The 27198-nt window shown below is 60.5% G+C and overlaps 1 long non-coding RNA gene across 1 annotated transcript; it reads left to right on the top strand.

Moving 5' to 3' along the window:
* Positions 1–12026: 12026 nt before the first annotated feature.
* LOC142823821 (uncharacterized) lies at positions 12027–14919 on the top strand. Its single transcript, XR_016347092.1, has 3 exons — positions 12027–12439; positions 13541–13751; positions 13998–14919. It is a non-coding gene; the product is annotated as an uncharacterized LOC142823821 (long non-coding RNA).
* The last annotated feature ends 12279 nt before the right edge of the window (positions 14920–27198 follow it).

Genomic DNA, 27198 nt, shown 5'->3' on the forward strand with positions numbered 1-27198 from the left:
TCCCCCCGTGGCAATCTGCTCATCCCCAGGGAAGACGATGGCGCCAGCATGCTGGGACCCATTAAATGCTTAAAAAGGTAACGTTAGACGGGCAGGGCAGGGCAGGGAAGGACTTAGGGAATCGCAGCCGGCGTATTGTCAGCTGCAGCTATTGCTCCTCACAGGTGAAACTGCAGCCAGGGAGGTTGAGGTTGGACGTCAGGAAAAACTTCCTGCCTGTCCGGGGGTGACACACCGGAATAAATTGCTGAGGGAGGTTGTGGAATCTCCATCCCTGGAGAGACTGAAGAGCAGGTTGGATGGACGCCTGCCAGGGATGACGTAGATCAGGGGAGGTCCAAGGAGCCTCCGCAGACCCGATCCGGCCCGCCAAGTGGTTGATCCGACCCACGGAGGCCCTGCCACTCCCCCACCTCCAGCCCGATTAGGGCGTGAGGGTGGGGGGAAGAGCACGGAGCTTCCTCCGCCCCCCCGGGAACACATGGCGCTTGGAAGCCCCCACACTCCTGGCACGGCGGGAGGACACTTACCACGCCCCCCTGCCCCCCCAGCCCTCATTGGCCTGGGGGCAGAGCGGGGACGCGCCAAGTCTTCTCCCACCGCCAGGGGCCTGGGCGCCTAAGGGGAACCTCTAGGGGGGAAGACGTCACGCACTCCCCCATCTCCATACCAGTCGTGGTCTGTGGGTCGGGAGGTATCCTGGCCCCGCCCTTTCTGCTTGAGGACCCGCCCCTTCCAGTGCAGCAAAAAATTCTTGCCTGCCCCTGATCTAGATGGAGCTTGGTCCTGCCGGGATCTTGTGGCAGTGAGTTCCACAGGGGACTGGCGTGGATGCCCTCTCGAGACCCTGCCTGTGCTAGGATTTCGTGATTCTCTGAGGCTGTGAAATTCACCCCGGAGCAGAGACCCTCTTTCTGGGATGTAAGGGATGCTTCCGGCTGGCGCTCTGCACCGGTGTCTGTCATTCACCGTTCCGGCCGCCGGAGCTGGAAGAGTTAAGTCGAGGACGGACGCCTCCCCGGGAAAGTCCTGTGCCAGGTCTGTAGGCGGCAGAGCTGATGCCAATGGGATGCTGATCCCAGCAGCGTACAGGTTTCCTTACGCCGCCTCCCCCCAAAGCTTGCAATCAGCGGAGCTCTGCAGAGGAATCAAGATATCTGGAGCAGCGCTCTTCCCCGTGGGCTGGCTCCACACGGAGCGGCTCCCGACGTTGGACTCGATAAATCGTGCATGTGGCAGACTTTAATAAAAGTTCCCTGGGCCTCTGCCAGACAAGATCCTGCGTGGTAAACAACTGCAGGGAAGGGGCGCTGGTCACGTGACTGAGACGCTCTCCAGGCAGCCGGGTGGAAAGTGGGGTCAGATGTTTGGATGCCTGGGGGAGCAAGGAAGACACTAGTGGTCTAGAGGAGCTGCTCCAGTTCTGACCGTCCCACGGGATGGGGAGAGGAGGGGGGAGAGCATGGGGGTCCTGGGCTGGGTGGGGTGGAGCCACGTGTGTGCGGATGTGTCACGTGTGTGGAGGTGTCATGGGACCCTCCCCCTCCTGGCAAAAACTTTTCTTTTCAGCCCCCCAGTCTGCCCATGCGGCAACGTCTTCCCAACCCTTGTCTATTGAACATAAGAACGGCCACACTGGGTCAGACCAAAGGTCCATCTAGCCCAGTAGCCTGTCTGCCCACAGTGGCCAATACCAGCTGCTCCAGAGAGGGAATACAACATGATCCCTCCCCTGTCACCCACTTCCAGAGAAACAGAGGCTAGAGCCACCATTCCTACCCATCCTGGCTAATAGCCTTTGATGGACCTAACCTCCATGAATCTATCTAGCTGTTTTTTGAACCTGGTTAAAGTCCTAACCTTCACCGCATCCTCTGGCGAGGAGTTCCACAGGTTGACTGTGCGCTGAGTGAAGAAACAAGTTGGAGGTTGGTGTCAGTAAAACAGGAAGGCCCCATCCCAGACTATGAGTTTGTCTCTTCAAGAACGGAGCCTGGGAAGGTGCCGCGAGGGGCTGCTAGGCTGACACAGAGCCCCCCTGAAGAGGGAAGGCTCAAAGAACGCGGCTTGTTGCGCCTGGCACAGTGAGGGTGAAGAGAGGGGTCTGAGCCCACTCTGTGAACACAGCCGGGGGTCAGGCCCAGAGAGGGAGGAGCTAACAGGCAAGGCTCGCCCCAGCACTAGGTGAAATCGCCCAGGCATCAAAGTCAGCGTGGGAATTGGAAGGGTTGTGAGGCGCAGAGGAGTCACGGTCCGGTGAGGAGCCAGCAACCTCGCTCGTTTTCAGATGGAGCTTTGCTAAGTGACAGGGCGGGTGCGATGCCCGCTGGCCCCTTCCCGTCTTCTGTCCTGACTCCAGCTCCTGCGCTTCTGGGCGGGCCTTGGCTCGGCTTCCGGATCTTGTGGCAGTGAGTTCCACAGGAGCATGGCCAGCAGATCTAGGGCAGTGAGGAGTCCCTTTTCGTCGGCGCTGGAGAGGCCGCATCTGGAGGATCCAATTCTGGGCCCCCCACTGGGAAGCGCTGGGATGGGGTCCCTAGGGAGGGGTGGAATCTCCATCCCTGGAGGTTTTTAAGTCCTGGCTTGACCAAGCCCTGGCTGGGCTGATGGAGTCGGGGCTGGTCCTGCTTTGGGCCGGGGGCTGGACTCGGTGCCTCCTGGGGGCTCGTCCCACCCTGGCATTCTCGGATTCCATGACTAACCGGGCGCTGCTTGCAGGAGAAGTCTCCGGATCGGGGCTGGCTTATGCCTGGAAACAGGCAGGTTTGTGGCCCTGCCGAACTCCCGACATGCTAGCAGCCTCTTGAATCCTCAAGCTGCCATTGCAAGTGGCACTCCGAGCCCAGAGCCGGATTAAGGGGGGGAGGGCTAGCCGGGTAGCTGCCCAGGGCGCCAACCTACGGCCGCACGCCCTGTCCGAGCGCCGTGGCTCACTCCATGGGCCTGCACGCTCAGTCAATGGGGGGCAGGTGGCCTGTACTGTTGGACGACAGGCTCACTTGTGGCCTTATTAATACAGGGACAGCCCAGACCTCGGCCGAGATCAGGGCCCATCAGGCCGGGCGCCCCCAAACCCCACCAAGATCAGGGCCCGTCGGGCCGGGCACCCCCAGACCCCACCGAGATCAGGGCCCGTCGAGCCGGGCGCCCCCCAGACCCCCCTGAGATCAGGGCCCGTCGGGCCGGGCGCCCCCCCAGACCCCCCTGAGATCAGGGCCCGTCGGGCCAGGCGCCCCCCAGACCCCCCCGAGATCAGGGCCCGTCGGGCCGGGCGCCCCCCCAGACCCCCCTGAGATCAGGGCCCGTCGGGCCAGGCGCCCCCCAGACCCCCCTGAGATCAGGGCCCGTCAGGCCGGGCGCCCCCAGACCCCCTCGAGATCAGGGCCCGTCGGGCCAGGCGCCCCCCAGACCCCCCCGAGATCAGGGCCTGTCGGGCCGGGCGCCCCCCAGATCCAGCCGAGATCAGGGCCCGTCGGGCCGGGCGCCGCTGGTTTAGGAGTCTATGGGGTTTCCAAGTCATCGGGGCCATGGTCCCCGCAATAGGGCGAAGACCCCCCCGGTGGGACATGACGCAGCCTCTCTCCCAGCTGTTCTGGAGCGAAGCGGAGGCCATGAGTTCCTGTCCAGCCGCCCCTTTCTCTCCAGCAGAGCCCCAGGAACGTGGGATCTGACAGCTCGGCTCCGGCCGGCGCGGGGGCGTAAGGGAGAAGGGACAGGATCCTGCATCCCTTCCCGACGGGGGGTCGCAGCCGGCAGGGGGCCCTTGGCATGGCAACTCGGCTCTGCGAATCCCGCCCAGCCCCGCCGAAAGTCTTGGGCCAGGCTATTCCGCTCGGTGCCCCCGTCCCGCCCGGCTGGGCAGAGGGCATCTTCCCCTTGGGCACGCCGCACCACGGCATCTCCCCTAAGACCCGACGCAGGCGCGCCGTTCTGCCTGGCCCAGGAGGTGAGATGCCTCCCACCCATACGCCCCACAAGGATCCAGCCAGCGGTTCAGACCACAAAGACAATAATCCTCCAGTCACACACACCCCCAACCCACACACCCCCCCCGTGCTGCACACCTCCGCTCAGGCTTGTGCCTGCCAATTGGCAGAGCTAATCCGGCCCGGGGAAGAGATGAAAAACGCACGTCTGCTCGTGGCGCAGCGATCTCTCCGGCTCGCTCGGTTTTTTCTCTCTTGGGATAATTATGTTGGACGTCACACGGCCTGAAGCAGGAGCCAGAGCATTTGCATGTGCGAGAAAGAGGGAGATTTGCACCAACCGAGCATCCAGCCCAGACGCCCGGCAAAGATGTCAGCGCTTCAGGGAAAGTCACTCTCAAACGTTGGGCCGGCATCGCCAGGCAGGTGACAGACAGCCCCAGCTGGTAGAGTCAGTAACACGGCTGTCTCTTGCTAATACCCAGGGAGAGGCTCCTGGCTCAGAAAGGATAACAGCCTACTATCGCTGCCAGAGAGCGATACTCCCTTGGAGAGACGGGACATGTCAGTGGTTAGGCGACTCGCCCTCGACTCCATTCCCTCCTCTGGTGCAGACTCCTTGAGGGACCTTGGGGCCCTCAGAGTCTGCACAGAACGCGTAGATTGACTTAGCGACATCTCTCAGGTGGCAAACTTCATTCCGCCGTGACATCCGCCTCACTTCCCGTGTAGCCCTGGCCGGTCTGGGGGGAGAATTCGGCCGTTGCTCTCGGGAAGTGGGAAACCCTTCTGAGGAGATCGCAGAGGCCTACGCTGCCACGCTGCAGTTAGCAGAAACATGGTCATAGCACCCCGGGGAAGTGGAATTGGAGCAGGAAATCCGCCCAGCCAGGGCTGTGTCAAGCCAGGACTCCGACATCTCCAGGGATGGAGACTCCACCCGCTCCCTAGGGAACCCAGCCCAGCGCTTCCCCACCTGCCTAGGGAAATCGTTTTTCCTAATCTCCAACCTCAACCTCCCCCACTGCAACGTGAGCCCATCGCTCCTTGTTCTGCCACCTGCCACCACTGAGAACAGCCTCTCGCCAGCCTCTCTCCTTTCCTTTGCTCTCCAGCCGCCCCTCCCAGACACCCGGCGCGGTTCCGCCCTCCAAACTGCCTTTCCTGCTGGCGGGCTGCGAGGCAGAGTTAATGGAGAACAGGATGCACAACAAGGCTAATGGACCATGGCGCATGTTCGGCGCCGGTGTAACGGGATGCGGGCAAAGCCGAGTGAGCGTTCCCTTCCAAGCCCCAAACCCGCGTGCCAGGACACGGGCGAGGGGACACCAAGATGGAGCGAGTGCTGGATCGCAGGCAAACGCCCGTGTGACGTAGTGGGGGTACCTGGCTGGTTTCTATGCTGCTGGCTCTGGGGTAACCCCCACTGGCTGCCGTGGGTACCACGACCCATCAAAACAGGATGAGTCACTGTGCAAACCAGTATGGCCAGACACCCCCCATGGAGAGGAACAAAGGAAGGTGGATGCTGCCCTGGCTGGGGGGCAGGGCGGGAAGAGAGTTAGTGAGTTGCGGTCTGGGAGCATGGAGGAGACAGCCTAGGGAAAGGGGCTGGAGTTTAGGGGCCCAGTCTCCCCCATCTCAAGGGGGCCTGAGGCATCCGAGCCCAGCTCTGTGACCAGAGTCCATCTGTGCTGTGCTGTATCCTGGAGAGGCAATAAACTTCCTCTATTCCACCGGCTGGTGCAGTCTGTTTGTGCCATTTCGGGGTGCAGGAGACGGGGGAACCCCATCGCGCCGTCACAGCCCGTAAAACGCGCTCCCTGCTCACCCGCAAATCGGGAGCTTCCCTGCAAGCCCGTTTTTCTGTCGCCTGAAGCTGCGGCACCGGAGGAAGGAAGCGACTTTCTTCTCGAGCTGTCGGGAGAGCTTGCGCAGAGAACAAGGCTCTTCCCAGGGGGAGAGCCAAAGGGAGGGGGGGCGGAGACGGACACCTGGCTGGGGGGCAGGGCTGGGAGCTGAGCAGTGTTTGACTGGGATGAAATGAAGAGAGCAGACTAAGCTAAGTACTGAGGGGTCAGGGGCCTGCAGACCCCACCCCAAGGGGTCTGAGGCCGCCAGCCCCTGACCTCTGTAACCACATCACATCTGTGCTGGGCTGTATCCCGGAGCAGCAATAAACCCTCTGTTCTGCTGGCTGACACGGTCCCATCTTGCTGAGGACGGGGATGCAGGATCGGGGGGTACCCGACAAGCCGCCACAGCCGGTCTCGGTGGCTCGTCGTCCCCCCTACCAAGACTGGGGGGCCTTTCTGGAAGCGGTCACAGGAGCTGACTGGACGAGGGGGGGCTGAAATAGGGGGCAAACCGGGGTGGGGAACCTAAGGTCCCGGGGGACCAGATGCGACCCCCAGCTTGCTTGGAGATGGCCCCCAAAACTCAGGGCTCCCCCGCCCCAGCAGCCGGCCCCACTGCTGCCCCTCTGTGGAGATGGAGCACCCAAAATCTACTAGCCTCCCCCGCCCCCGGCTCTGGTGTGGGAGGGGAACGTGGGGAGGGTCTTTCTCCTCGGTCGGGGGCCACGTCCGTAGGGGTTTTGTGTCTTTGCTTCTCACTTGAGTGCAGCCCCCGGCTGGTTTTTCTCTGGGTCAGCGGCCCCCCCCCCCCACCCAAAGCAAGTTCCCCAGCACTGGTGTAAACGAGGGCGACGGCGAGAGGTAAACGGCACAGAGCCCATGCTGCCTCCGTCCCTCTGAACGGGGTCCCGAGCGATTCAGCCCTGGGCACCTCAGGCCAGGCCCCTGGAGTGGTGGGACTTGGGCCTTGGCCCCCATCTCGGGGCAGGGGGCTTGGGTGAGCTCAGGCTTCTGCCCCTCCCCCCATCCAGGGTCACAACATGAATTTTGGTGCCCGCAGGGAGCGATGCCGTTTGAGACCCCTGCTCTGCTCTATGGCGTGAGCCGGATGGGTGGGCGCAGTACCGCCTGTCGCCACTGGGGGGTGGGAGGGGGGTTGCTCCCACGCCGGGGGATGCCGGTGTGGTACCGCCTGTGGCCACTGGGGGGTGGGCGTGGGGTTGCTCCCACGCTGGGGGATGCCGGTGTGGTACCTCCTGTCGCCACTGGGGGGTGGGAGGGGGGTTGCTCCCACGCCGGGGGATGCCGGTGTGGTACCGCCTGTGGCCACTGGGGGGTGGGAGGGGGGTTGCTCCCACGCCGGGGGATGCCGGTGTGGTACCGCCTGTGGCTGCCGGGGTTGGGGATGCTCCCACGCCGGGGGTTGCCAGCATGGTACTGCCTGTCACCACTGGAGGGTGGCGTTGGGCTTATCCCATGCTGGGGGTTGCCGGCGTGGTACCGCCTGTCGCCGCTGGAGGGGGGGGTTGGGGTTGCTCCCACACCGGGGGGGTTGCCGGCGTGGTACCACCTGTCGCCGCTGGAGGGGGGGGTTGGGGTTGCTCCCACACCGGGGGGTTGCTGGCGTGGTACCGCCTGTCGCCGCTGGCGCTCTCCGGGTGCGGGTTGCCAGTTTCAGACAGAAGTAAACAGGGAACAGGGGCTATTGGCATGGCGACAGCCAGAGGTAACACCTAGAGAAGGGCTGTGGGGCCGGCGCCCCTCCTCCCGTCCCATGCCGCACTTACACCGGGGGGACGGGGACGTGGATGGAGTCACACCCGGTTTAGCTCGGTCGTAATGAGAGGAGCGGGGGTGGGGAACCTGTTTGGGGTCGGGAGGCCGCCGACCCACAGAAAAATCAGTCGGGGGCTGCACACAAGTAAGAAGTAAAAAAAAAAACCCGCACGGACGTGGCCCCGGCGGCGGAGGAGAGAGACCCTCCCCACATCCCCCGCCCACACCAGAGCCGGGGGCCCAGGCGCGTAGATGTTGTGTGCCCAGCCCCACAGGAGCGTGAGCTCCCCAATGCGGAGGGAGGAGCCCCCAGGCCTCAGGGGCTGGACCTAAGCAAGCCGGGGCCTGCATCCGGCCCCCGGGCCTGAGGTCCCCCACTGCTGTCCTAGAGCACCTTAGTTTTGGCGCAGGCCTCTCGGAGCGCCCCTCACACAGGTGACAATGAGCATAAAGTAAAGGGGGGGGTAGCTGGCCCGCTCCAGCAGGGAAAGGGTTACACGGAGGCCAGATGGGAGTCGGCACAACCCTGGCCAATCAGGGAGAAGGGGGAAGCCGGCCAATCAAGGCCAGGCTGGGCCCTATAAAAGGCTGCAGCGGCAGGGGGTTGCTCACGCTTGCTCTGGGCTGGGAGGAGCGAGGGCAGGCTGTCAGGGAAGGAGGGCCGCCCTGGGATAAAGCAGTGAGGGGCAGGGCAGCGAGAGCCCTGGCTTGCTGCCCTGGGCACCCAGGCGGAGAAGGTGCAAGGGTTGCGGGGAGGTGGCCTCGGGAACATGAGCCATCAAGGGCAGGACATAGCGGCCGCCAGAGGGTCCCCGGGTTGGAACAGCGGAGAGGAGAGCAGATCAAAGGCAAGACCCCACCTGCAGGGGGCGCCCTGCTGGTGAACAGGGCTAATTCCCCGCGCGAGCAGCAGGAGGCGCCCCGGCACCACACACCAGCAGGGGTCCATGGGGAAGGTTTCCTCCGGAACTGTACAATTCCCACTCAGCTGTTCTGCAACCTCCCTCCACGGGCCCTGGAACAAAACTCGAGAGAGCCCGAAATCGCGTTTGCCCTGCTGCATGCCCCTGTCTCCTAGCACGATGCAGTCAGGGAACGCACACCAGGGACCAAAACCACAGCTAATGTCTCCATGACACCAGGCAGGGGATGGGCTAGAACACGGGTCCCCAACGGGGTGCTCACGGGCACCATGGCGCCCGCCGGGGCATTTATGTGCACCCGCCAAGTGATCGGGGGCAGCCCCGCCCCCGGGCGCCCGGCAGCCCCAAAAGGTTGGGGACTACTGGCCTACAATGTCCCCTGTCAATCGCCCCACACACACCATCTCCCCCATGTGTCAATGAAGCTGGCGGGGACCCAAGTCTGGCTAAAAATGTCAACGCTGAGGTTGTAAGGAAGTCTCCAACACGAACCAGGCATGTTCTTTTCCAGGCCGGAACGGGACATGAATTCTTTTCAGTTTTGTAAAAGTCCAGTTTTGGGGAAGAGCATCACTTGGATAACTTTTTATTCTTTAAAAAAAAACCACCACGGACTAAGTTGCGGAGAACGTTGATTCGGCGGGTGTTGTTTCACAAAGAGATTTGTTCCGTTTTTAGGCCAAATTCCCTTGGCAAAGTAAACCTCGAAAAATCAACCCGGCTCCGTTCCGCGATGTTTCTCTACTGAGGAATGGCTCTCTGCTGGCCAAGTTGTGCGTGGCGCGGGATTGAACCCAGGGATGTGGCCGTCTCGTTAATAACCGCGTTGCCCGAAGAGACTCAACCTCCCTCCCCGGCAGGTTGGACGTAGTTCTAAAAATACCCAGAAGGGCATGCTGCCAAATTAACTCCTCATCCTCTTTTTCCGGTGCGCGGGGAAGCTCCAAGGGAGGTGGGGAGGCAGGAAGAACCGAGGAGCCGGCGGAGATGATAAAGAACCACGCCAATAGGACGTCGTCATTGTTGCGACGGGATGGGATTTTTTTCAGGCTCGGCCTGTATTTTTCAATCCTCGCTCTGCCCGCACATCCGGTCCCCAGCCCGGCCAGCCGCCACGGCAAACGTGCACCGGTGACACACACGGAGGCGGAGATGGGCGCGGGCGGGAAAGCCGCAGTCTGGGGTCCCGAGGCGCTGAGCGATGTCCGTGGGATCTATGAATGCCAGGCCCTCAGCCCTGCCGTGAATTCTGCCTCACCGTGCACGCAGAGGAGAGCAAACGCGCTGGCCTTTCCCCTGAAATCCAAGAGGCTTTCTACTCAGGGTTTTTTCCTGGTAGCTCCATGACGCACCCGGCCGGGGAGTTCCTCCCTCGGAGTGTCCCCACTGCCCTGCACTGGCCCAAGGAGGGTTCAGTCCAGCCCGGGGAGAGGGCCGAGCCCCACTGAGGTGGGCCCAGCGGGGGGCTGTATAAACAAAGGCTTCTGGAGGGAGGGGGAGAAAATCGCGCTCCGGCCATGGGAACAGGAGAGGCCTGAGTCGGGGCAGGGCTGGGGAGCGCCGGCCAGACCCTCCTCCCAGGCTGCCTGAGGCAAGCCCTGAAGGGATTAAGGCTGCGGAGAGCAGGGTTGCCAGATGATTTAACAAAAATACTAGGAAAAAATTCTGTTGAGAATAAAAAGGGGGGAAACCGGAAATCCCGGACATTTCGCATTTCTGGTATTTTCTGGGTTTTTTACTGGACAGGGGACACGAACAACGGACAGTCCGGGCAGCAGGTCCACCCCTCTTGCCTGCTGAGTGGCTATTTCAGGCTGCAGTTTGCCCCCACTGGTTGGCGACTGGCCTGGGTCACTGAGGCACGGCGGGGATAAGGGGGGGCACTGCTGTGGGGCGGGGGGGGGCACCGCGGTCTGGGTGGGCTGCGCGTTTTACTGTAAGGTGGCAGAGCCACAAACACCTACACAGGGTACAGCAGGCGAGACCCCGGCCAGAAGGGGGCGCTCCGGAGTGAAGCGGTGCTTGTTCCCAGCGTGCCCAGCAGGGGGCGCTGCGGCGACGCATCGCGCCAGGTTACCCACTGACACGGGAGGGGGGGCTTATGCAAAATAAACCCCCTCCCCCTAGCGGTTTGGGGCTCAGCCCAACCCCCATCCCGCCTCCCCCCGCCAGCCACACGGGGCTCGGGGCCTGGCTACCCGTGCCGTGCCCCCCTGCCCAGAGCTGGTGCTGCTGTGGCAGGAGGGGGGGTCTTCCATCAGCGGGTGGGCTGAAAGCCCCATTCCACCTTTCTACCCACTAACCCTCCGTCTGGATTCGGGGTTGGGGAGGACCCCAGACGGGACGCTCCTGAGGAAGGGGGGGGCTCTCCTCTGAAGCGCTACACATAGCGGCGGGCGAGGGAGGCAAGGGAAGGCGTTGTATGTTCTTATGTACCCTGCCTGGCAGCGGGCACCGGGGAGGGCTTGGCAGCCCCAGCCCTCTGGGTGGCCAGGACGCATCTGGCTTGAAGGTTGGGGTTGGGCGGAGCTCGGCTGGGGAGGGATGTGGTTGAAGAGGCGTGGCCTCAGGGGAAGGGGCGTGGCGTCGAGTGAAAGGGGCGGGGCCTCAGGGGAAGGGGCGTGGCTTCGAGTGAAAGGGGCGGGGCCTCAGGGGAAGGGGCGTGGCATCGAGTGAAAGGGGCGGGGCCTCAGGGGAAGGGGCGTGGCGTCGAGTGAAAGGGGCGGGGCCTCAGGGGAAGGGGCGTGGCTTCAAGTGAAAGGGGCGGGGCTTGGGGTTGCTTTCCCCCGCTGTCTGTGGCACAAGGTGGCCCCGACTTGCTTGAGCCCCCTCGACGCTGCCCCTCCACACCTGCCTAACGCGACAAAGATACGTCGTGTAGCGAAGCCAAGAGTCGCCAGAGGAGCCTCCCCTAGTGCCCCGGCCAGCGGCTCCCCAGCGGGTGACGTCCACACTCCCATGCACCCGCTTAGTTTTGCCTTCTCCCCTCTCCGAAATCAGCTGCGTTTCTCCGCGTCAGAGCCAGCTCACCCCTCTTGCTCCCAGGAGTATCTGCGATTTTCCAGCTGTTTGTTTATTTATGGCAACGCTTTGGTTTCCTTTCCCGCACTAACATTCCCCGTGGCCGGGGGCTCTGGCGCCTTGTTTGCTTCGGCCCCGTCCCACGCCTAGGACGTGGCACGTCCGCCCGCAGCAGACTACGTCCTTCCTCTCGGCGTGTGCACGTACCGCGTGGTAATTGAGTGCATTGTTTATTCAAGGTTATCGGCTCTCCTGAAGCCGGGATAAAATCAGATAGGCAATTATTACGCTTTTCTCCCTAACTTGCTTTCTGGCCGTGTCTTGTGAGTCATTATGCACAATCCACGGAAGAATAACATCTTGCCAGGTCAACGCAAAAAAACCAACAAAGCATTGACGAGGAAGGAAGGCGGATTAATCCGATTTAGAGCGAGTGAAGCGTGGAGCTTTGCTTTGTCTCTCTGCAAGCGGGGGGGGGGGGCTTGGTTTCCTGGGCAGCCCTCTCTCTCACTACGTATGGTGGATCATTGCACTTCCAGCAGGCCCCAGGTGAGATGGGAGCCTGGGGGGTGGGGCGCGGCAAAGAGATACCGTGGGTGGCAGCCTGTGCCCCAACTGGCTGTATCTCCGGAGACAACGCAAAGGACCATTATGTCCATTTTACAGATGGGGAAACTGAGGCCCAAAGTGGTCTGCCCAGGATCCCACAAAGGAGGTGGCAACTGAGCCCAGATCTCCTGGGTCCATCTTCTCTCTCCCACCCCATGGTTTAGTCCACAGGGATGAGAACGTACCTGCACCCAAGCAGACCTGGGTTGGATTCCTAACTGCCACAAACCAAAGGACGTATTTCATCACGTAGCGCAGTGTCAACCTGTGGAACTCCTTGCCAGTGGATGTTCTGAAGATCAGGACCTGAACTGGGTTCAAAAAAGAGGTAGGTTGGGAGGCTCTTTGTCAGAGGCTGGAAAAGGGCGATGTAAGGGATCACGTGGCCAATGCTAGATGGGCCTTTGGTCTGCCCCAGACTGGCTGGTCTTATGTTTTTAAACTCCCAAGGTTAGTCCTTTAGAAATCCACGGACGTCAGGAGCCTACATAACTCGGTGTGTCCGTACCGTCCGTGAACACGAGGGACAGCCGGTGTCAGTGGTACAGAAGCGTTGCCTGGTGACAGCCAGTAATGGAGACATGGCCCAGAGAAGTCCCAGGAAGAGTTTAATTGCTCCCCAGCCGGGGCGCTGTGTCCGGCCCCTCTGACTGCCGGAGGGATGGGCAGAATTTGTGCTTGTTGTGTTGCATGGGGTTGCTACTGTCCTGGAGTCACCCTGGCTGTGTACCTCAGTTTCCCTGGGCACTGCACCGGTGCCTGGATGGGGGTGAGAATTTCGGGGGGGGGGGCTTCCCTGAGGGAGACTGCCCAGGCCAGCACATTCACAACAAGGGAGGAGGCAGGACTGTCTGTAGAACTGAGCCTGGTGGCTGTGTGTGTGTGAGAGTCTTGGCTGGTTTGGGATACAGGGAGGGAGTTCAGGGTCCTGGCTCCGGGCCCCCCTCTCCCTGAGATGGGTTTTACCGGCTGCTCCTGCTTCCTGTGCTGACAAGCGGGTTCTACGCCATGTCCCCGGGGTGCCGTTCTCACTCCCTTCCCCTCCATCTCTCCCTGCTCTCGCGTGCCCATCAGTGGGACTTTGCTCTGATCGCTCCCCCACTGTCACCAGATAAAGAAACTGATCTCAGATGGGTAAAGAAAACTGAAGTCCCACCATCCTGTCTGATGAGAAACTGCTGATCAATAGGGAATGTTGCAGAAGCCTCATTCTGCGGTCATTGTCCTCACACTTCCCTATTGTTTGTCTGCATGATCTCTGTCTGGTTTGTAACTGTTTCCGTCTGCTGCATAATTAATTTTGCTAGGTGTAAATCAATTGAGGTGGTGGGATAGGATTGGTTAGGTCATTTTGTTATGATTGGTTAGTAAAATGATACTCAAATAATTGGTTAAAGCCTCGCTAAGCCAGACTCACGTTTCATTATAGAAACTGGGGTCCGAGAAGAAGATGGGAAGTAACAGAAGCAGAAGGCTGGAAGACCAAAGGGAGACAAGGAACACCAAAAAGAACTCACCTCCAAAACCCAGCCTAAGATAAGAGCTGCCAGGACTCTCCTGCACAGCCGTGACGTGCAGCCGCTAAGATCCAGAGACTGACCTGCCTGGCCAACCGGGGAAGTCTGCCTGCAGCCAGATTGGTGAGCATGACACTGTGGCTGTGTCTAGACTGGCAAGTTTTTCCGCAAAATCAGAAGGGGGAAGGGGCAGTCTGGGGCTGGAATAATGAAGGAGCCAGTCTAAGGAGGGGTCTGGAATCTAGGGGCCCAGGGACCCATCTCAAGGGGTCTGAGGCACGCTGGCCCAGACTCCGTTAGACACATCACGTCTGTGTTGTGCTGTATCCGGGAGAAGCAATAAACCCTCCCTGTTCTACTCGCTGGTAGAGTCTGTTCTTGCTGCTACGGGGGTGCAAGATCGGAGGAACCCCGACATGTCGTCACAGGGGGTAGAGTGGATGATGCAAGACCCCGAGCGAGATCCCCCACACGTCGCTGAACCACAAGGACAGACGTTCCGCACTCAACACCCTGCGTTGCTCTGAACATCCGCCCCTGGAGGATAACAGCCTACTACCGCTGCATGTCCTGGAGCTTCGCAGGGGGCTCGGTGCAAAAAGTCCACCGGTTCCCCCCCCCGGGGCGACCCGGAGCACACCCAGCGGAGGGAGGACAAGGGCAGCCCTGCTCTGTGCGGATACGAATGCTTTCTGTTTCAGCCAGCGCGCCCGCTCGCGCGCCAAAGGTTAACCCCGGCGTGCCGAGCCGCTCGCCGGAGACAAGGGTTATTTTTTCAAGACGTGCCTGTCTCGTCTTCCCAGCCCCCCGCTGGTGATCCTGCCCCCCCGACCCAGCTCCAACGGTGTAAACAGCCGTCTCGGAGACAGCTGTGCTGTCAGGCAGGCTGGGGAAGGCGCCGCGTCTTACATGAAATGGGAATAAAATTACGGCGTCTCCTCCCTCCATCCGTGCTATGGCTCCCTGCTTCCCATCACAGCCTGCCAGCGCCTGCCTGGACTCCAGGGCTGCCCCCACCCCCCGGGAAAGAGGCCAAATCCAAAGGGCACCACAGGGATGCCCAGGCAGGGAGGCAGGGGACGGTGCCACTCACCCAGTCAGCCCCCCAGCGTAGCAAGGAGGGGCCAGGAGCGGGCGAATGAACCGGAGCTGGATCCGACAGGGCCCTGCAGCAGCTAAGGGGTTAAATAGCCAGAACTGGGACTCCCCCGGCCCCCTCCCGGGGGTCAACGCCTCACGTGCAGTGTTACCAATGTCGTTTTCCACGTTCCCCCCTCCCCTTTCAATTCAAACCCGCCCTCTAACCCGGGGGGGCAACCCGTTCTGATGGGGGGGGCACGCCGAGATTGGGCTGCACTTCTCTACAGAGGGGTGCGGGGTTCAGGATGGAGGTGGGGGGCAGAAGGGGGCTGGGGTGCAGGAGGGGGCGTGGGGTCTGAGAGGGAGTGTGTGTGAAGGAGGGGGTGGTGACCTGGGGGGGTTGGGGTGCAGGGTTTGGGAGGGGGGAAGGGTGCAGGAGAGAATTTGGAGCTGGGGGAGGGGGTGCAGGGGCTGGGAGGGATGTGTGTGCAGAGGATTTGGGTGCAAGAGCGGGGGTGACCTGGGGGCAGGGAGCTAGGAAAGGGGAGGCGCCGGGGTACCGGAGACAGGCTCTAGCCGGGAATCACTTACCGTAGGCGGCTCCCGGCCAGCAGCCCAACGGGGTCCCGGAGGCAGCTTCCCTCCTGCGGCAGCCCCAGCCTCATCGGTTTCCTCCCGGTGCCGCTCAGGGCCAGGCACCCCTGGGGGGGCAAGAGATTTCGCCTGCGCGCCCCCGGCCAGTCGCCGCAGCTGGGAGCAGGTCTGGGGGCGAGGGAGCGTACGAACTCTCCCACCGCCCCGTCAGGGTCTAGCGGGAGCCGTTTCGAAGTCTCTTGCCCACGCCCCTTCCTGGATCCCCACTTTGGGGTCACGACCCACAGCTTGGGAACCGCGGCGCTAGCTGGTCGACGTTCTTCTCGCTCACTGTCGCGAGCACAGAAACAGGCTCGGCAGGGACCTCGGGGGACGTCGAGGTCGGAGGAGGTTGGCTGGGACCAGTCGAATGAGGTCTTTGAAATAATGGCAGACCCGAGCTTAGACGCGGCCCGCCAAGGCGGCGTCCACACGACGGCCGGGTGGCCAGAAGGCAGGCGGCGTCGGCGCTGCGTGGACAAAAACCACCCACCCCCCGACACCCTTTGCCTTCTGCCGGCAGTGGAACAAGACGCAGTATTCAGTGTCCGGCTGGGTGACTGGTTCGGCTTCCAAGAAAGAAAGTAAATATTGAACCCTGGTGCTGCTTCTCTGGGGAGCATCGTTAGGCAATAATTTACTGTAATTAAGTCCCCGCGATTTTATTAATATCAGCTTCGTGCCCCAGCGTGTGTGTATATCACGGCTTTAGTCGGGAATTCTTCCGCCGCGGACGGGGCCCGCTCTGAAATCACGTCCTAAACTGGGGCCGTGACATCCGACGAGGCACGTTAAATCGGCAGGTGTTATCGGGGGGCTCGCTCGCCCCTTCCCCCTCACGCCGTGCTAAGACGAAGCATCAGACCTCCAGGGAGGAGGCTGAGCGGTGGGTTTGTAACGGACACGGCTACGCCTGCTTCGCACTGCGGCGCGGAGGCCATATTGGCCAGGGAGGGTAGTGGGGTCTAGTGGTTAGAGCAGGGGTTTGGGGGGGCCAGCATTCTTAGGTTTAAGCCCGGAGGTGGGGAGGGGAGTGTGCCGAGTAGAGGGGTGGGTGCCAGGCTGCCTGGGATATGATCCTGGGAATTTCGTGCTGTTCCCTGTTAACGGCTCTGCCACCTTGTGTTAGGACCTGCGCCCCTCCCAGACTGCGGCACCCTTGCCTCCAAGTACTGCCCTCGCCAGTGCCCCCACACCCTGGAGTCCTCCCTGAGCCCCCCTCAATACTAGCAAACAGCTAGGTCCTTCCTCCTCCAGGGCTGGAGCAGAAATGAGCTCAGCCCGCCAGCCCTCTCTTTTATACAGCCCTCTTGGGTTCTGATTGGCTGCCACTAGGCCTCTTGTGATTGGCCCTCTCCCAGGGCTGTTTTAACCCTTTTTATGCCCGGAGCAGGAGTGGCCACCCTGCTCCATGAACCCCAATGCACTCACCTCTCCCGGGGTGGCCTGGCATGTGCCATGGGGCACAGAATGGGGGGGATGCAATTTCGCAGTGTCCGCGCGGAGGCTCGAACCCAGAGCTCTGTGCTCCTGAGAAGAAACGCCCCCCCCCCCTTCACACAGGGCTTGCTCCTTTCCTGTGCACCCATCCGCTTTGCGCCGACAGCGGAGACGGAAAGTTTGGCTCCTCCTCGCACCTCCCTCTCCTCCACCTGCTTCAACGTGGACTCTGCGGGGAGCCCCTCCAGGGTTTTTCCATGAGCCGAAGCTGACTGGGCTGTGGCTCCCCGGATTCTCCGTCTTCCCCGGGTTGAAGACAGGCACGACCTTCGCCCTTTTCCCGTCAGCCGGAACCTCCCTGATCATCAGAACATCAGAACGGCCAGGCTGGATCAGACCAAGAGTCTGTCCAGCCCAGTGTCCTGTCTGCCCACAGGGGCCGATGCCGGGTGCCCCAGAGGGAGGGAACAGAACCGGGAATCCTCACGTGACCCCTCCCCTGTCACCCCTTTCCAGACAAGCAGAAACCATCCCTACCCATCCTGGCTAAGAGCCACTGATGGACTGAACCTCCATGAATCTATCTGACTCTTTTTGGAACTTTTTCAGGTCCTAGCCTTCACCACATCCTCTGGCGAGGAGTTCCACAGGTTGGCTATGCGCCGAGTGAAGAAAAACTTCCTTGGGTTTGCTTTATACCGGCTGCCTCTTCATTTCATTTTGTGACCCCTAGTTCCTACATTACGGGAATAAGTAAATAATTTTTCCTTATTCACTTTGTCCACCCAGTCATGATTTTATGGACCTCTCGCTCCTCTCCCGAGTCTCCTCTTTTCTAAGCTGATAAGTCCCCGTCTTTTAATCTCTTTTCATACAGGACCCGTTCCAAACCCCGAATCATTTTTGTTGCCCTTTTCTGAACCTGTCACCACGAGTTTTCCTCTTCGGAGCCCCCCTGCAGGTAGCTGAAGGCGGCTGTCAAATCCCCAGGAACGTCATTAGGAAGACACAGCTGCACAGGGCCGGACAGAACACAGTGCCATGTCCCCGGCAAACGACGGGCAGAGAGGACATCTGGAGGGTTGTGTCCCGTTCTGGGCCCCCCACTACAGACAGGACGTGGGCGCATTGGGGAGGGTCCAGCGGAGGGCGACTGAAATGATTCAGGGGCTGGAGCATGTGACTGACGAGGGGAGGCCGAGGGACTGGGGCTTGTTCAGTCTGCAGAAGAGAAGAGGGAGGGGGGATTTGAGAGCAGCCTGCAGCTCCCTGCAGGGGGGTCCAAAGAGGCTGGCAAGAGGCTGTTCTCAGGGGGGCGGATAGCAGTGTGACGCCGAGTCAGGGGTCCCCCAAATCCTGCAGCCCCGGAGCAGCAAGAACAGGCTCCGCCAGCCAGAGAATAAAGAGGGTGTATTGCTCCTCCAGGCGACAGCCCAGCACAGACGTGATGTGGCTACAGGAGTCTGGACCAGGATGCCTCAGACCCCTTGGGTTGGGGGGGTCCATCCCCCCCCCCAGACCGCCATCCCTCAGTTTAGGCTGACTCCTTCACGTTTCCCAGTCAGCCACTGACCCTTCCCCCCACGCCGCCTGTGGGTGTCCACCTCCCTCCCTTTGTCTCTCCCCCTGGGAATCCCCTGGTATCGCCCCAGGCTGAGCTTAGGTGTCTGGGTTAATCCACGTGTGGGGGGGTCAGTGGGAATCTCCCAGCCCAGCGCAGGGGGACCCCGAGTTACAGCGCCGACAGCCCCCCCCCACTACGGCACGGGCAGAACGAGGAGCGATGGGCTCACGGTGCAGTGGGGGGGTCTAGGTTGGAGATTAGGAGAAAGGATTTCCCCAGGCGGGTGGGGAAGCGCTGGGCTGGGTTCCCGGGGGGGGGGGGGGGAATCTCCATCCCTAGGGGTGTTTAAGTCCCGGCTTGACCAAGCCCTGGCTGGGCTGATTGAGTCGGGCTGGTCCTGGGGGCTGGACCCGGTGCCTCCTGAGGGCTCTTCCCGCCCTGGGATCCTCTGACATTTTCTGACCAGCTGGTGGCCAACACCTCCCGCAGCCCCCTCCTCTGCCGCGGCCTCGTTCTCCTTTTGTCCTTCGCCTTCGTTTGCGGCGGCCTCGCTCGGCCCCGTCGCCTCCAAGGAGACCCCCTTCCGTGTGCCGGCGCGAGTCCAGCGCCGTCGGCGGACAGGCGAGGTGGGAGGGGCCCGGCGCACGTGAGGGATGAGTGAACGGCAGGTGTGCGGTCAGACGCTTCCCACGCTGGGGAGCCCTTCCACGCCGAGTGAACACACGCGGTGACATTCAGCAGCAATCCAACCCCTGAGGAACAGTGTTAAAATGATTGATGGAGGCTGAGCTGCCCGAGAGACCTACACTCGGCCATACGCAGAGAGATCCAAAGGACCTGGACTTTTCAGCTTAGAAACGAGGAGACGAAGGGGGGACAGGACCGAGGTCTATAAAATCACAACCGGTGCAGACACAGTGAATAAGGGAAAAGTGATTTCCTTGCTCCCGAAACACAAGAACGAGGGGTCACCCAATGAAATGAAGAGGCAGCAGGAGTAAACACAAACCAAAGGAAGTTTTTCTTCACGTAGCGCACAGCCAACCTGCGGAACTCCTCGCCAGAGGATGTGGTGAAGACTGGGACTTTACTAGGGTTCCAGAAAGAGCTAGATAAATTCATGGAGGCTAGGCCCATCAATACTTACTAGCTAGGATGTGTAGGGAGGGTGTCCCTCGTCTCTGTTTGTCACAGGCTGGGAATGGATTACTGGATTATTTTCTGTTCTTTGGGGGCCCCTGGCATTGGCCGCTGTCAGCAGACAGGACACTGGGCTAGACAAACTTTGGCTCTGAGCCCATGTGGCCGTTCTTAACATCTGCTCTGCCCTTTAATTTCATGAAAGGCTAATTTGATGGGGGTCCCCTGGCAGGTATCAACAAAGCCCCTTCGATAAATCCCTAAACCCAGACTGGCTTTTATGCATTATTGCAGTGAGTCACGGGGCTCTTCCAGCTCCCGCCTGCAGAAGGAGGGGAAAAACCCACCTTCCCTTATTTACCCTCCCACTAAGGCTGACCTGGTTTTCCGCACATTTGGTTTCCAAGGCTCTGGCTTGTCTCACTTGTTAATCACTCCCAGGGCTCCCAGATAACCTTGGATTCTCAGGACAGCAGCTTTCCGGCTGCTAATTAGAAGCTGGCATCTCCGCGGGAGCATTCCCTCGATTGCCCCAGCAAAGCAACTGGCTTGCCCCATGCCCGGGGCCGTCCATTTGCCCCCCATGGAAGTTGCCTGGCTTGGAACACCCACCGCCAACCATCACCGGGGGAAAGATTGATGTATTGGATTGATTCACTGGCACATTTACCCCAGCCCTTACGCTCCGGGTAGGAGGCCGAAGGGGTGGGGGGTTACAGGAGTCAGGGGTGGGGGGCGCGGCGTGTGCAGAAGGTGGGCGGGGCCCAAGCCGCTTGTTCAAATTAAGCACGGAAAGATGCCCGCCCCCCCCAACACACACACACGGGCACCCCGCCTCGGCCATTCAGACCCGACCCCTCCCCCAGAGCTGTCCCGAGACCTGTTTCTGCACCCTTAATTGGGTGGGTTAACGAGCTTTATGGTAAAGTCATTAAAGCAGCACCACGCCGCGGTGGCGCCCATCCGTTTGAAACCAGCAGCAAGCCCCATGCAGATCCCTAGTCACGTCCGCGGGGGGGGGGGGGCCGCGTCAGTTTCACGCACGCCGTTTTAAACCCCCAAGTCAGCGCGTGCGAGGGGTTTGGGTAGGCACCCCTCCCCCCACCCCGGCTCATCTTGGGAAGAGCGTTTGCCTGGGGGGGCTTTCCCCCGTCGGAAGCTTAAAAGTCTCCGCTGCCTTTGTGTTTAAAGTCTAGGCTGCGGCTCAGACAGGCCGTTCTCTTTCATGTGTCAAAAACCCAGAGAACATGAATTTAAATGGCACGGTACAACCCCGAAGGAGGCGGGGGGGAGGAGATGCGCACACGGCAGTGGCGTGGCTAAAGGTCAGATGGATTTTCACAGATACCGTCTGTCAGCTCTCGCCTCCCCTCTGTGGCCCGATACAAACCAGACTTACCCATTTGCGGTTCCCTCCTCCTCGTTAGACATGTGCTAACAAGGCCGACTGGGAAGAGAAGCGCGTGTCGAGCGGCGCCGGGAGATGCCGGCGTGTTCCCATTCCGAGTTCGATTCCGCGACGAGCGGCATCTAAAACCGCCCCTGGGAACCGTGACCCTGCACGGACCTTACCTTTAAAGCTGTGGTTCTCAACTGGTGGTCCGTGGACCACGGGTGGTCCACGGTGACTTTTTCGGTGGTCCACAGGAACTTTGTCCAAAGTCACACGGTGTGAGCAGGCGCCGCCGTTCGGCTGTTTTACGCCGTGTTCAAACCAAAATGGGGGAAGGAAAACTCACACGCTGCCCCCGCCCCCAGCAAAATCTCTCCGTTCCTATTGGTCAGAAACTGGCCAAGGGGAGCTGAGAAATGATGCTGCCTAGCCTCCGCAGATCCAGCAGGGGCGGGGGCCGTGTGCTGAAGCCTCTCCCCCTCCCCCCCCCACCACACAGCTCGGGGGACCCGTTCTGCCTTTCCGCTCTGTGCCACGAGGCACCAGTTCTCCTAGGTCCCAGACGGGCCCTTCACCCCCCCCCCCCCGCCGGTCACCCCTCCAGACCCCTCCACACCCAGCGCTTCCGCTCAGCCTGCCTCCGACTCCGGCTCCGCAGTCTGCCGACGTCAGCAGGCCGCCAGTTTGGTTTTTTGTAGGGGTTACGAGATTGATGGCTTCATTAAAAAGGAGACCCAACATTTTTATGGCCTCGGGTTTAATTTTGTTGCCTTCATTAGCAGCACGCCAGCAAAATTAATCCTGCTCCTTTATGGCCGTAGCAGCCTTATTTAATTTTCTGGCATGTAAACCGCTTGCTCACTGCGTGTTTTAATCGCAGGCACGCAGTTCGCGCTCGGCCTGGGAAAACAGCAGTGGTGATGGTGTGTTTTCTGCAGCGTGGACCCCGGGAGATGGGACACGAGCCGGCTTGGGTCTTCTCTCCAGCGGCCGCGCCGGCTCGCACGTCACGGCCCTGGCATGGAGATTTCGGGTTCAGAGTTGCTGAAGCCGGATGAGCTCCCCGTGTGAAACGGGAATAACGACAGCGACTCCTGCCTTCACGGCTCCGTCCATTGTCTATAACGGGACACGGAGCCAAATGCGCAGCGGCGGAGGAACGTGGAGGCAGGGGGCAGCGCTGGGTTGTTTCAGGATGCCGTTCCTGCCGTGGGGCAGACCCTGGCCGTGGGGCAGAAAAAGACCTGTAGTGTCTTGGCTTGACAAAGCCCTGGCTGGGTTGATTTAGTTGGGATTTAATCTAAATTAAATGAGATTACCTATCTCCTAGAACTGGAAGGGACCTTGAAGGGTCATTCCTATAGGCTCTCTCTGCAGAGACCCTTCATCTCTCTTTGCCTCAGTTTCCCCTCTGGGATCTGGAACCATTTCCACAGCCCTGCCGTCTCTGGGTGCCATGATTCGCAGGACGTTACCAGAGCACAAGACACTGGGTCACGAGAGCCGTAAGCTAGCAAGGCCGGGCCGGGTCACAAACAAGACTGTCACCTCTCTCTCCCGGGGCGGGGAACAAGGCAGGCGGGCGGGCGATGGCTAACTATGCAAATCACGCCTGCGCCCCAGTTATTTAACGATAATGCCGCTAAACCGGCGTGCCTTGTTTTGGTGCCACAATAAAGGGCCTAATTGATCTAATTAAATTCTACCCTGTTCCTTTCATTTACGGCTTCTCTGTTGTGCAGAATAATTATTTCAAGTGCTGGCCCGGGGGACCAGGCAGAGGGTTAGCTGGGATGTTAAGGAACTCAGTCACTCGCTGGCTGCTTTGCTACAAAAATAACCGCAGGGCTACCTCCCTCCCGGGCGCCCTCCGTCAAACAGGCGTGTGGCGGCGCAGCTGGGTCGGAGCCGAGGGTGGTTGGGGGGGGAGAGGTATCACCAAACAGGGTGTGTCCGGTGGGGGCCAGCCAGGTGCCCGGCTGCCCGACAGCCAGAGACCGGGGCATCCCTCTGGGCTGCGTGAGCAGGAGTGTGGCGAGCAAGAACCGAGGAGTCATTCTTCCGCTTGGCTCAGCACTGATTAGGCCTCAGCTGGAGGATTGTGTCCAGTCCTGGGCCCCACGTTTCAGGAACGATGGGGAGGCATTGGAGAAGGTCCAGAGAAGAGCAACAGACATGATGAAAGGTCGAGAGAACATGAGCTAGGAGGGAAGGCAGAAAGAACGGGGCTTGTTCAGTTTGGGAAGGAGCAGACTGAGAGGGGACATGCCAGCGGCTTTCAAGTACCTAAAAGGATGTTGCAAAGAAGAGGGAGAAAAATTGGTCCCCTTGGTTGCAGCCAGGGAAGTTGAGGTTGGACATGAGGGAAAACTTCCTACCTGTCAGGGCGGGTAGACACTGGGATAAGTTGCCTGGGGGGTTGTGGAACCTCCGTCCCTGGAGATATTGCAGAGCAGGTTGGACGGACACCTGTCAGGGATGGTCTGGACGGTGCTTGGTCCTGCCGTGGGGGCAGGGGGCAGGGGGCAGGACCTGATGCCTCTCAAGGTCCCTGCCAATTCTAGGATTCTGCTGCCATTTGGCTAAAACTGGAGCTGGAGGGGAGGGGGGGGTTAAATGGGGCCCTTGCGGGGAGGAATCCAGGAACAAGGAGCCCAAAAGCACAGCTGGGAGAGTCACTGGGAAGCATCTCGCTGGTCCCTGGGCAGGGACAAGGAGCTGAGATCAGGGCCCGTCGGGCAAGGCGCCCCCAGACCCCCCCCCGAGATCAGGGCCCGTCGGGCCGGGCGCCCCCCAGACCCTCCCCGAGATCAGGGCCCGTCGGGCCGGGCGCCCCCCAGACCCTCCCCGAGATCAGGGCCCGTCGGGCCGGGCGCCCCCAGACCCTCCCCGAGATCAGGGCCCGTCGGGCCGGGCGCCCCCCAGACCCCGGCCGAGATCCATGTCCGACATTCCACACCCCAGTGCTGGGCCACGACCCGTCGTTGGTACTAGACCCTGGGCCTTGCCGTGACTTTCCCCGAGGCTCCTGGCCAACGGCAGTTGGGGCCCCTGCCCCTCGAAGGGAACCCCTGCACCTTTCACGAGGCTCCGTGAATAACTCTGCTTTTGTATTAATAAAGGATTGCACGACAGAGCAGACAGCCCCCCCCCATGACGTCACACCCCCCCAAGAGCAAATCTGCAGCCGTTCGGTGACTAGAACCCAGGAGTCCTGATTTCCAGCCCCGGGGCCCAACACTTCGACCCTGTCTGAGAGGCGACTGTGCACACGGAGAGCCAGTCATGTAGACAAAAGCTATCCATCTGACGCCAGCACGGCCCCCTCCTCTGCCCCCCAGGTTGGCTTTGAATTGTGCGGTCGCCTTCAGAGTGACGCTTATAATAAAGAGGCAGCAACCACAGCAGCGATTTTACTGTCAAGCTGTCAAAATAATATCCTTAATTCAGTTCCCGCGGTCGTCAGGGGTGTCGGCGCGCAACTGACAGCCCTAACCCTCTGCATCACCGCGGCACAGGGACACGCACAGCCAATGCCTCACAGATTGGGCCTGGGTTTCTCACAAATCCAAGCGGGGCCCGGGTCCGAACGCGCCTGCAAGTGGCAGCAGGATGAGAAACACCCCGGGGGGGGGGGAACAGCAGCCGATTGCTCCGCGGCAAGGTAAAGAACTCGCCTGCAAACGCAAAAACCTCCTGACGCCCGGCCTCAGCGGCGGACAGACTCCTAAATATGGAAGGGAAGAGCGCGTCTCAGCTCAACGCCAATCCCCGTCAGTTTCACCTCCACACACGCCGGTTTCCTCGCCGGCGCCGTTTCCATGGAATCGTAGCACCGGAAGCGACCTCGAGAGTTACAGAATCCGGTCCCCTGTCCTCACCGCAGGACCAAGCACCGTCTAGGTCATGGGTTTCCAAAGTCGGGGGCGTGCCCCCCTGGAGGGGCATGAAGAAATTCCAGGCGGGGCACGAGGTGACCCAGCCCCCCCATCAAGTTTGGGGGGGTGAGAGTTTCTCAAAAATCAAAAAGGGGGCGTGATGCCGAAAAGTTTGGGAACCGCTGGTCTAAACCATCCCGGACAGGTGTCTGTCCAACCTGCTCTGAAATATCTCCAGGGATGGAGATTCCACAACTTATTCCAGTGTTTCACCACCCGGACAGGCAGGAAGTTTTTCCTCGTGTCCAACCTCAACCTCCCTGGCTGCAGTTTAAGCCCCTTGCTTCTTGTCCTGTCCTCAGAGGCCAAGGGGAACAATTTTTCTCCCTCCTCATGACACCCTTTTAGATACTTGAAAACCACTCGCATGTCCCCTCTCCGTCTTCTCCTTTCCAAACGAAACAAGCCCAATTCATTGTCTCCCCTCCTAGCTCACGTTCTCTCGACCTTTCATCCTTTTTGTTGCTCTTCTCTGGACCCTCTCCAATTTCTCCCCATCTTTCCTGAACTGTGGTGCCCAGAACTGGACGCAATCCTCTACCTGAAGCCTAACCAGCCTCCCTGCCCAACACCGGACCAACCCCGACTCCATCAGCCCAGCCAGGGCTTGGTCAAGCCAGAACTTCAAAACCTCCAGGGATGGCGATTCCACCCCATTCCCTAGGGAACCCAGCCCAGCGCTTCCCCACCCACCCAGGGCAACAACTTGCAAGCTGAATTTGAATGCTGATAAATGCAAAGCAATGCACACCAGGAAACATCATCCCAACTCCAGGCATAAAATGATGGGGCCGGAATTAGCTATGACCAGTTAAGAGAGCCATCTTGGAGTCTGAGGAAAACACCCACTAGGTGTGCAGCGGCAGTCAAAAAAGCAAACAGAGTGTGAGGAATCATTAAAAAAGGGACAGAGACTAGGACGGAGAATAGCTCATTGCCTCTGTCTAAACCCACAGGACGCCCGCAGCTTGAAACCTGCGGGCAGATGTGGCCGCTTCATCTCAAAACAGCTCTCTTGGCATCGGAAAAGGTTCAGGAAAGGGCAACCGAAATAATGAGGGGTTTGGAACGGGTCCCATATGAAGAGCGATTAGAAGACGGGGACTTTCCAGCTTAGAAAAGGAGACGAAGGGGGAAGAAGAGAGACGGCTGTAAAATCACGGCTTGTGTGGAGAAAGCAAATAAGGAAAAGCGATTGACTTGTTCCCATAACACAGCAACTAGGGGTCACCAATGCAACGAAGAGGCCGCAGGCTGAAAAGCAAACCGAAGGAAGTTTTTCTTCACGCAGCGCACAGCCAACCTGTGGAACTCCTCGCCAGAGGATGTGGTGAAGACCAGGACGTTAACAAGGCTCAAAAACAGAACTAGATAGATGCATGGAGGTTCGGTCCGTCAATGGGTGTTTGCCAGGATGGGTAGCGATGTCCCTAGTCTCTGTTGGTCTGGAAATCGGTGACGGGAGGGATCACGAGGATTCCCTGTTGTTCATTCCCTCTGGGGCACTGGCTCCAACAGGATCCCCCCCAAGGCAGATGGATTTCTGGCCCCGCTCGCCCAGCGAATCTCCGTTCTCAGCCCTGCGCTGGCGGAGCCGGGTGTCAGGCAGGCGCCGTTTCCCTGGGCCGTAATCCTGATCGATCTCCCTCCGTCGCCCCGATGATGAAGTGCAATATTCTTTTATTAGCTCACGCCTCGAGTTCATGAAGCCGGCGACATTTCTGTTTATGAGTCATAAACACAATTTATGCCCTAATTACCCCGGGGGAACGGCGCTTCCCTCCTCGAAACACTTAGCACAAGAGGGTTTGTAAATCTCGCACGCGCAGCCCCCCGTCGCCGGCACTTTTAACGTCACGTCGCCGTTCAAGAAAACCCTCGTTAAGGAGCCGTTCCCCTCGGGCTGTGGGAAAAGCAACCCAGGCCCGCCCTCTCGCAGGACACGCCGCCTACGGCGCAGGGGGGCAGCTGTCAAGGGACACTGGGGTCTTGCGGACGGCTGCCCCCGACCTCAGCAGCATCACACCCAATTCACACCTCTAAGAGAGCAGCCTCTAAGGCGGGGGGGGAGAATCTAAGGCCTGGGGGGCCGGACGCGGCCCCCGGCTTGCCTGGATCCGGCCCTCTAAGCTCAGGGCTCCCTCCGGAGAGCCAGCATCACCGCCTGCTTGGCCACTCACGCCCAGCGCGATTTTGGAAACGGGGCCGCCATGTTGGGGCGCCATTTTGCAACCCTGGGTAGCCACGTGGGGGGCCGCGTTGCAGGAGCACCTCTCGCCCTCTCCTTCAGGCGCTGCGCCGTGGGCCCGTATCGCCAAAAGGCTGCAGCCTCCGCCAGGCTGCGCCCTCGGGGCCACGCTCAGGGCCTCGGCGGAGACAGAC

The sequence above is a fragment of the Pelodiscus sinensis genome, chromosome 18 (genome assembly GCF_052426305.1).
Source record: "Pelodiscus sinensis isolate ZL-2025 chromosome 18, ASM5242630v1, whole genome shotgun sequence".
Taxonomy (NCBI): domain Eukaryota; kingdom Metazoa; phylum Chordata; order Testudines; family Trionychidae; genus Pelodiscus; species Pelodiscus sinensis.